The following is a 9,250-nucleotide window of genomic DNA, read 5'->3' as shown; positions in this document are numbered from 1 at the left end:
GCTGGGACCTGATCCTCCCCTTCCTCTCCCTCAACTTCTCTGCGACTCACACTCTCCCACGGCAAAGCTTTTGGTTTTTTAAATCCCCTTAAAATATTTCACCTTTATTCCCAGTCGGGGAAGGTCCTGCCTGGGACAGAATTGGCTAAAAAAGAGGAAACTTTAAAATGCCCAAAGCAGATGCTGCCACGTGAGTCAAAGCAGGGAAAGCCTCGGGCTGTGGAAGGTTTGTTTTATTGTCACTCGCTCCTGTGCCGAGTGCCCCTCTGAAACCTCTGCCCAGGGCCAGCGCCACCCTCATCTCCCCCGAGGGACCCCACGGTGCCCCCAGGATGTTTCCAGAATTGTCTTTGGGGCCCCAGTCCCCCACAGCCTTCAGTGGCTCGGTCCTGGGGACTTGTTACAGGACAGCAGCACTTGCACATCAAACTCCTTCCCACCGAGAAATGAGAGGCATCTGTGATAAAAACCTTTTTATTTAATTTAACATTTAATATTACACTTTTTTGAAGAATAAGACCAACAGTTTCTCTACAGCAGTTGAGCAGCTTCGATTTCCATTCCATCCATATGACACAGCATCTGATTCCACCTCCTGATTTGATCTTGGCAAAAGGAAAAGTCACCTGCGCTCAGTGTAAATATTGAGTACATGAAATACTGTCAGGAACCCCCCATTTAATAAATATCTGCAGTTCTCGCTCCTCTACACAAGCACTCGACGGCGACGTGCCGGGGAGAGCGCGGCTGGCTGGGCTGGGACAGGCCGGGGAGGGACATAAATTAATGATTGCAGTCGGATGCGCCGTGGCCGGGGAGCTTTGGAGCTGGTCCACGCTGGAAATCCAAATCTCTCTCCCACCTTGGAATCCACGCTTCCCCTCGGGAAACAATCCTCTGTTTGGGGTGCTGTGGGCGCCTGTTGTGTCTCTGGGATGCTGGGCACGGACACAGGGAGGACTGGGAAGCAGAGCCTGCTTGGACTGGGAGCAGGACAGCACTTGCAGCACCTACAGGGTCTGCAAAAGGAATCATGATGATGAAACCCAGAACACCCCAAAATCATGGATGTACTCACCTGGGCACAGGGGCTGCCTCAGCACAGGCTGGGAGCTCATCCAGCCGCTGCCTTCTGCTCTAAAGCATCAGCTGGAGCCTGACCTCAGAGTGGGTGAGAATCAGCTCATTTCCAAGGAAGTCAGTAAAACCCCCCACAAGTGGGGCTGGGGGATGAGGGTTCTAAATGAAATTCTATGGAATATAGACATGTCCCTGTCCTGGTGTCACTGGACTTCTCTGGATGGATGTTTGCTGGCTCCTGCCAAAGCTGGTGTAAAAGCAGCAGCTCCACATGGGAATATCCTCGCTCCATGAGGCACTGTGGGGCTATTCCAGCCTCAGCACGGAATTCTGGGCCACAGGTGCAATTCCTTTTGCCTTCCCATAGTGACAGTGACCTTTATTTGGTCCTGTTCTCTCATGGTTCATTTTGGAGTATCCATTTGTGCTGGTTTGCATTCCACAACCCCACCCACAGCCTGGAGATTTGGGCTTAGGCTTCTCTGCTTCCAGCAGGTTCCCTAAGGAAGGACCCAAAGCAGATCCCACCTGTCCAGTCTGGGGGAAAACACCTGCACCTGCCAGGAGCTCGGGCTCTGCTTTTCCTACCAGCTCCTGAGCAGTGCCAGGGCCACACGAGGGAGTTTAAACCCCAACAAAGCCCAAAGCCTGCAGGGTGAATAACCCAAAGGAAGAAATGCATTGCTGCCATCAAAAGCTTCCAAACCTGTTAAGGATTCTAAGAAAACCATGTAATGGATTCCCAGGAACCTCATTAATGCTCTTGGTTCCACGCTGATGTATTTTTATTCCCTCACTTGGCAGAATTTACCCTGGGATTGAGAGGTCCAGCAGGGTTTGTTTTGGATTGACCTTCACCTCTGGCCCCAGTGTGTGCCAACACAGCCTGGGCCCAGGTGGTTACACCCTGTTAGAGCATGGTAACGGGACAGAGCCCGGCGTGGGGAGCTGTGACATCCAGAGATTGCTGGACTGAGCACAGGAGAAGAGCTGGGCTCTGTGTGTGACCCCTCTGCCAGCACGGGGCTCTCCAGGGAGGAATTATTCCCCTCTGCTGCAGAGGGAACAGATCAGGACTGGCCCCTCCACATGGCCTGACATTTCCCACCCCCAAAATATTCACTGGACTTCACAGAGCAGCTCAAGTTTTACCCCAAGATTGTGCTGACATGTTCACCAATGACAACCTCCTTTTTTACCTCAAAGTGTTTATCCAGTCCATTAAAAATTACCTCAGGTTTTACCCTCAAAACGTTAATCTTGTCCCCTATGGATGACTTAGATTTTACCACCCAACCCCCCCCACTATTTATCTAATCCCTAAAATATTCCTTCTGTCCCTTACAGATTACTTCAGGTAATTCCCCCAAATGTTCTTTGTTCCTTACAGATGATGTCAAATTTTAAAGCTAAAACTTCACCTTACCAGCACACTACTGATTACCTCAGTTTGTCTCAACCTTTTCTTTCTTTACAGATTCAGCACCCAAAATTTTTCCTACCTGTTACTATTCACTACCTCATTTTACCTCACAATGCTCCTTCTCTCCCCACACAACCTCAAGTTTTAATCCCAAATTTTTCCATGCCCATCTGCTAATGACCACCTCATTTTTACCTCGGGATTTTCAGTCTCTCCTCTATGAGTTAACTCACATTTGAACTCCTAAACATTCATTTTTTTTCCCTATAGATTACTTCTACTTTCCCCCCACCGATTCCCTCTACCTGTGTACCACTCCAGATTACCTCAGTGTTTTCCCCTCAAATTTTCCCTACCTGTCCAGTATTTTTTACTCCATATTTACCTCAAAATGTTGTTTTTTCTCCTCTACACATTACCTCAATTTGACCCCTAAAATTTTCTGTGCCTGTCCACTACTTATTCCATCTGTTTACCTCAAAATGTTCATTCTCTACCCTGGAGCTTATCTCAGTTTTTAGCCACAAGTATTTCCCTCATGTGTGCTACTGATTACCTAACTTTTAACTCCAAATTTTCATTTACTCTGCTAGAGGTTATCACAAATCTCACCAAGGTTTTCCCTACCTGCCTCCACTTTTGATTTACCTCAGTTTTACCTCAAAATATTTATTCTCTACCCTAGAAATGATTTCAAGTTTGACCCTCCAGCATATCACTACCTTTGTGCTACTTATTACCTCCATTTACCTTGAGATGCTCATTCTCTCCCCTAGGGATTGCCCCAGATTTTACCCCCAAAATATTCCCTCTGTCCACTTCTGATGAGCTCATTTTCCCCTCAAAATCTCCACTCTCTGTCAATATAGAGTACCTCAAGTTTACTCCCAAATGATTCCCTCTGTGACACTGATGATTACATTGTCTTTCTCTCTAAATACTCATTCTCTCCCCCAGAAAGCACCTCAAGCTTATCCCACATAAATTTCCCTTCCTTACTCATTGCCTCAATTTTTACAATAAATCAATCACTCTCTACCCTCAAGGTTATCCCATGTTTTACCTCCCAGATTTTCTTTCCTGTACACTACTGATTTCCTCATTTCACCCCAAAATGAGTGTTCTCTCCCCACAGCTATTCCCTCAAAATGCCACTCGCTCCCCTCCACATCCCCTCACATTTTCCCACACAAACACATGTTGGGTCCCCTCTAAATTATAGCAGGTTCTCAGCCAAAAGAATGTCACCTCTGTCCCCTCTAAGTTATGCCAGGTTTTCCCAGCTGGGAGCTGCAAAGAATTCAGGCAGGTGAAATGACATCAGGGAATAGCTGTAATCAGAGATTGTACCTAGGCTTTAACCTCCCAAGTATTCACTGTACCTTACTTGAGAGCAAACCCACAAACTCCCCTACCTGGACACTGCTGATTACCTGGACTGACCTCAAAATGTTCATGCCTTCCCTTAAGTGTTACCTCAGATTTTACTGACAATCATTTTCCTCAAAAAGGCCATCTGGCTCTTCTCTACCTGAGATCTCCTCCAGCTTCCCACCACAAACATTCCTCACCTTTTACTGACTTCCTCAATTTACCTATAAATGTACATTTGCTCTGCTACCAATTATCCCAGATTTTACCCCCAAAACTTTCCTTACCTTTCACACCTACAGGTAAACGCTGACCTTACCTGGATCAGTCTTAAATTTGGCCCTGACTCTGATCTTTGGCATGGTCCCTGCCCAGAGCTGAGGGAAATCTGACCTAAAAGCAATAAATAACCTTTGCTGAGAGCTGTCCACACCCCTGTCCTTCAGGCTGTGCAAGATTTTGTAGTGAGGAGACCCAAATTTGAATTCTAAATCTCAATTTCTGTCAGTTTTCTCTAGAAAGACACTTGACAGGAAGTCATACAGCAGAATTAAAAGGCTACACAAGGAAAACCAAAATATCTTCCATGAATAAGGAGAAGTTCCTTTTTTTCCTCATCTGTCTGGGACTGTAGGACTGAATCTTCGCAACCAAAAGACAGCACAGTTGTTATTAATGCTTAAACTTTTCAAATATTGCAATTTCTCAGAGAACTCTTCTGTCTCTAAGCTACTCCCACATGCCTGGAGTGGTTTTGGGAATGGCAAGAAAACATCCCACTTATGTTTGGAAAAATATAAGATAACATAATGTAATTGCACTTCTTTCTCTGACCCATAAGCAAAGTGTGTAGAACAGCACAGACTATTCAGTTGGGGAGAAAAAAGCAAAACCAAAAAAAAAACCCTAAACAAATAAAACCACCCCACATTTCAAGGTAAACACATGTTGCTTCCTTAACAGGAGCTCACAAAACTAATTTGAACCAAAAAGGAAATCACAAACCAGAAAAAGAGCCAGAAGAAATGCTCTCCATTGATATTGCTAATTCCAAAGAAAATTCCCCATGGATCAAAAGTAATTGCTAGTATTTTTTCCCCTGTAAAAATTCCTGCCATGAGTTTCTCAGAGACTCTGTCCTCTGAGGGAAACATGGCCTGATGAGACACAGCTCTGGCACCACACACCCTCCTGTTTCTGGTGTCCTTGGAACCCACAAGTCAATACAATCCCTCGGACCGTGCATCCCTGAACACGAGGACAAATGGAGTTTTAACCAGATCCCACTAAACAGTAGAGCTGTGCTTACATTTCCTGGAGAGTTAACCCCAACAGACAGGAGAAGGGAAATGTGTCCCCCTGACTTACCCCACAGCATGTGCAGGACCAGGTGTGCTTCCAGGGCAGGAGGCTTTTGGGTTTGGCTGCTCAAACCCAGACAAAACCACAGGTTTAGGCGTGGCTGGGTCGAATGAAATGATTTGTCCTGTCCTGAAAGAGAGAAGAAAAGGAAAATTCAGTCAGCTGGGCAAGTCACAAGCTCATGGCTTTCACATATTTGTTCTCATTGCTTATTATAGAGCTTTTCATTTTAAAAAAGGAGAGGTGACAGCCATATTAAATATATAAGTGCCCTCCTCCAGGATTTTTATTCAAACCTCTTTCAGACATGAAAAGGGTGCTATTTGTTCTTATTGTATTATTTGCATGATTTTAACAGACCCATCATGGTCCCAGACCCTGCTTATCCTTTGGCACTGGACTTTAGACAGGAGATATCCAGGATTACTTCTGCCCTTTGTTCACAGAGCTCAGCACCATCCTCTCCTGAGAGCAGCAGAAAACTGCTCCAGAACAAGAGCTCATTTGGTCACAGCCCTTCTTCTTCCATAGGGATGTGGCTGCAGCTCACCAGAGGCAAGAAAACTGCCTTTCAACTCCATACAAAAACTACCTGAAAAGAGCAGGACATCAGGAGCAGCAGGAATTCCCTCATGTTTCTGCTCACAGGTATTTTCATGGTGATTTGCCTCACAGGGGCTTTCCCACCAAGCTCATTTCAATCTTGTTTTATCTTGAAAAATAATTTTGAAAGCTGAGTTTGTTGAGAACTGGTTCATCTTTGGATTATTCCTAATCTGGAGTTTTTAGTGCTACACTTGCCATGATTCTTAAGGCACAAGGAACTTTCCAGATTGACCCAAATCTTCACATCCAACTTCCTCTGTTCATTGCACGTTGTAGCAGTTCACTGTCCCCTCAGAACAAGCAATGGATCTTCTTGAGTCCCAGGGCCTCTTGTGCAGCACAGGGCATGGAAAAGGTCACAGAGCTCTTTCTGAAGCCACATCATCCCCGGATTGGATTTCCAGTGAAGGATTTTGCTCCCTGCACAACTAAGAAGACCCTGTCAGTGCTTTGTTACTGTTATCCGAAGCCTCAAACCCCATAATCTGCCAGGGAGAGATGTCTGTGCCACAGGAACATCATTCCAAACCTGTTGCTGCAAACCCTCAGCTTCTCACACCAGCCCATAGGGGACCAGAACCATCACAGCAGACAGAAATGCTCCTTTAGGGAGCACCACAAGCCATCTAGGAGGTCCCACTGGAATTCCATCTACTCTACAAGCTGTGAGAAGCAGTGAACCAAGCCATGTCCTTACAGGGGAATCAGGAGCTCCTGTTCAGCCAACAGCAGCTCCAATAACAGCACTGAACCAAAACCTCACCAAAAATACATTAAAGCAAATGCCAACACCTTGACAAACACTTCAGTTCTCAATTTATAAAGTAAAACCAAAAGAGTTTTTCAGACACTTGGGGAAAAGCCAATCCCACTTTTTTAAACAAATTTCTGGGAGTTGTTTCCAGGCTCCTGATGTTCTTTTCTCAGCTCACAAGCAGCTGCCAGCATTACAGCTGGTTCTACACAGAGGCAAGTGGCTGCTGCAACTTGTCATGCAACTCAGCAGTTCCTTGAACCCACAGTGCACTCTGGGCACGTTCAAGTTCCAATTTCGTGCCTAGAGATGTGGCACTGATGTGGCAACGCCCAAAGTCAAATCCCAGTTCCCTGGTTCTTGTTGAAACTCCATTGTCTGTTTTATCCAGTCTTCTGCTGTTCATTTCTTGGCTTGTTTGAAGTGTTCATAGCTCCAGGGTGCCACGCTGTGCTCTCACCAGCCCCGAGTCCATCCAGCACTGACACAGCTGCTGGGAGCTAAAATTCCCCCTGATACCTCTCTTTCCCTGCCTGGAAAACAACCCCTTCCAGATCCTGCACCCCCTCCTCTTACTTCCTTGAAAACAAGAGCTGCATCCTCCTGGATCCCTCAGCTGGGTGCTCCTGGCAAATGCTGAGCCTCACTGAAGAATGCTGGAAAGCACGAATGAAAGTGAAGGGAGTCACTGACCCATCTGTCAAACTCCTCCAACCACTGCAACTGGAAATTAACTCCCAGAACTTTCCTCTGATCCTGATTTGCATCTCATCTGTCCTATGAGACTCAGGGAGTGGGGAACACCCTGACCTACACAGACTGGTAAATGACACAAGTGAAATGGCTCATTTGGGCTGTCCCCAGCTACCATGAACAGTCTGGATTTAAGGTTATATCTTGCCATTACAAATTTTAATTCACCTGTTATCTCCTCTCTGCTTAATAAATAAGTCATTGTCTGAACAGACTTGATCTGCCATCCTTAGAACTTGTGAGCCAGAGTGATTCCTTACATTATAAGTGTTGACAAAAATCTGAGGCTAAGGCAGGGCTTGCCTGAAGCTGCCACTCATCCCATGACAACCTGGAGCCTGAGGATGCTCTGGGGATTGCAATTCACAGCCTCAGGCAGCCCTGCACGGGAAAGCCAAGTGGGTTTTCCTCTTCCCAGAGAGGAAAAGAGATGGTAGGAAGGGCTGTTCTAGCTGACCTGTCCCTCGTGGGCATCCCTGAACAGGATAATCCGTCATGTCTCTCTCTGTTACTGCAAAACACTGCAGACCCTGTGCTCCTGGGATTTAAAAGCTCCGTTTGTGTCAGCAGAAAGTGAGGGAGTGCAGAGAGCAGGGGGAAAAAACCCCTCAGCTATATAATTTGTCCTCCTCTGGGGGTCACAAGTGGGGATTGATCCCTAATTTAGACTCCTATTGGGAGCTTCAAGGAAAGTAATTCTCAAGGTGGCACTGAATACACCAAATTCCTGACACTCCTGCCCCAGAACCACAGCCCATCAGGTTTCTGTGGGCACCTGAAATATCTGTGTCATTCAGAAGCTGCACACCCCTAAAGCTTTCCTTTGGGCCACAAAACTTCCCACATGTGTTCAGTATACCAATTTGTACTTCCAGCGCTTTCCAAGAGAGTTTAAACGAGAATGAGCTGCCTTGGTGACAGCACAGCATCAGACCAGGGACGTCAGGGCACTCACTAGACAATGTTCAGGGCTCCAGCTTTTCAGTACAGATCCACTGCCCCTGAACCTAATGGAAACCACCTGGCAGCAAGTAACATTAACCCAGCGCATCACCTGTGTGTCATCTCACTAAGTATAGCTGCATAGTCAGTGGCAGGCACCTGACTGAAATAAATACATATATAATACATTACATTATGCTGATTTCTGAGAGGTTTATGTTCTCCTGGCATTGCTTCAACACGCCTGAACCCAGGTTCTGCTCCCTTTTGTGCCCTCAGTCCTAAAGAACAGCTTGGGTATCATCAGTGATGCAGCTCTAGATAATGAGATTACTGCTGCAAACAGAGAGAAACCAATGGTTGGGGGAATTATTGCAGAAAAAATCCCTGTGCACTTCCCAGTCCCTGCCCAACACACCCCAGTTCTCTACTGGGAGCGCAAGTCCAGTTCTTATTGCAGAAACTCAAAGATTTCATATAGATATGTTTTATAGAAAAGCTTTGCAAGGCAATTGCCTCTCCCAGCACCAACAGCAACCCTTGGCACTCCACCAGCGCCACGGGAAAAGCCACCTAAGGCTTAAAAGGCACGAAATTAGCAAAATGCATTAATTCAACATTAAAAATATCATTAAACAATGGATTTAGAAAACATTCGCCTCATAATGCGCACGGAGAGAGGCTCTGGGATGCCAAGGCAAGCTCAGAGATCAAGAGATCCTCATCCTTGCCATGGCTTTACCCGGGGTCACCGAGTACCTGCCCCCCCCCCAGCATCTCCCACACTGAAACATCACTCCATTTTCCACACATCAGAAATAGATGACTGTAAATTAACTGTATTAACTGCTAATAAACTACATTTTTACCTCACTGATGCAGGAAAAAGCGGCACCAAACCAGGCAATTCAGATCTCCGGCCTCAGGTAACGGATCTTATATACCCTTGGCAGGCTCGT

The 9,250-nt window shown here is 46.2% G+C and overlaps 1 long non-coding RNA gene across 1 annotated transcript; it reads right to left on the bottom strand.

Moving 5' to 3' along the window:
- Positions 1 to 458: 458 nt before the first annotated feature.
- Positions 459 to 9,246, bottom strand: LOC111928972 (uncharacterized). Its single transcript, XR_015287332.1, has 3 exons — positions 9,161 to 9,246; positions 5,243 to 5,365; positions 459 to 1,019 (listed from the first exon to the last, which is right to left on the bottom strand). It is a non-coding gene; the product is annotated as an uncharacterized LOC111928972 (long non-coding RNA).
- Positions 9,247 to 9,250: the final 4 nt, after the last annotated feature.

This window comes from Cyanistes caeruleus, chromosome 5 (genome assembly GCF_971803275.1).
Source record: "Cyanistes caeruleus chromosome 5, bCyaCae1.hap1.1, whole genome shotgun sequence".
Classification (NCBI taxonomy): Eukaryota; Metazoa; Chordata; class Aves; order Passeriformes; family Paridae; genus Cyanistes; species Cyanistes caeruleus.
The sequence above is the reverse complement of the archived record's forward strand: the minus strand, read 5'-3'. Positions and strand labels throughout refer to the sequence as shown.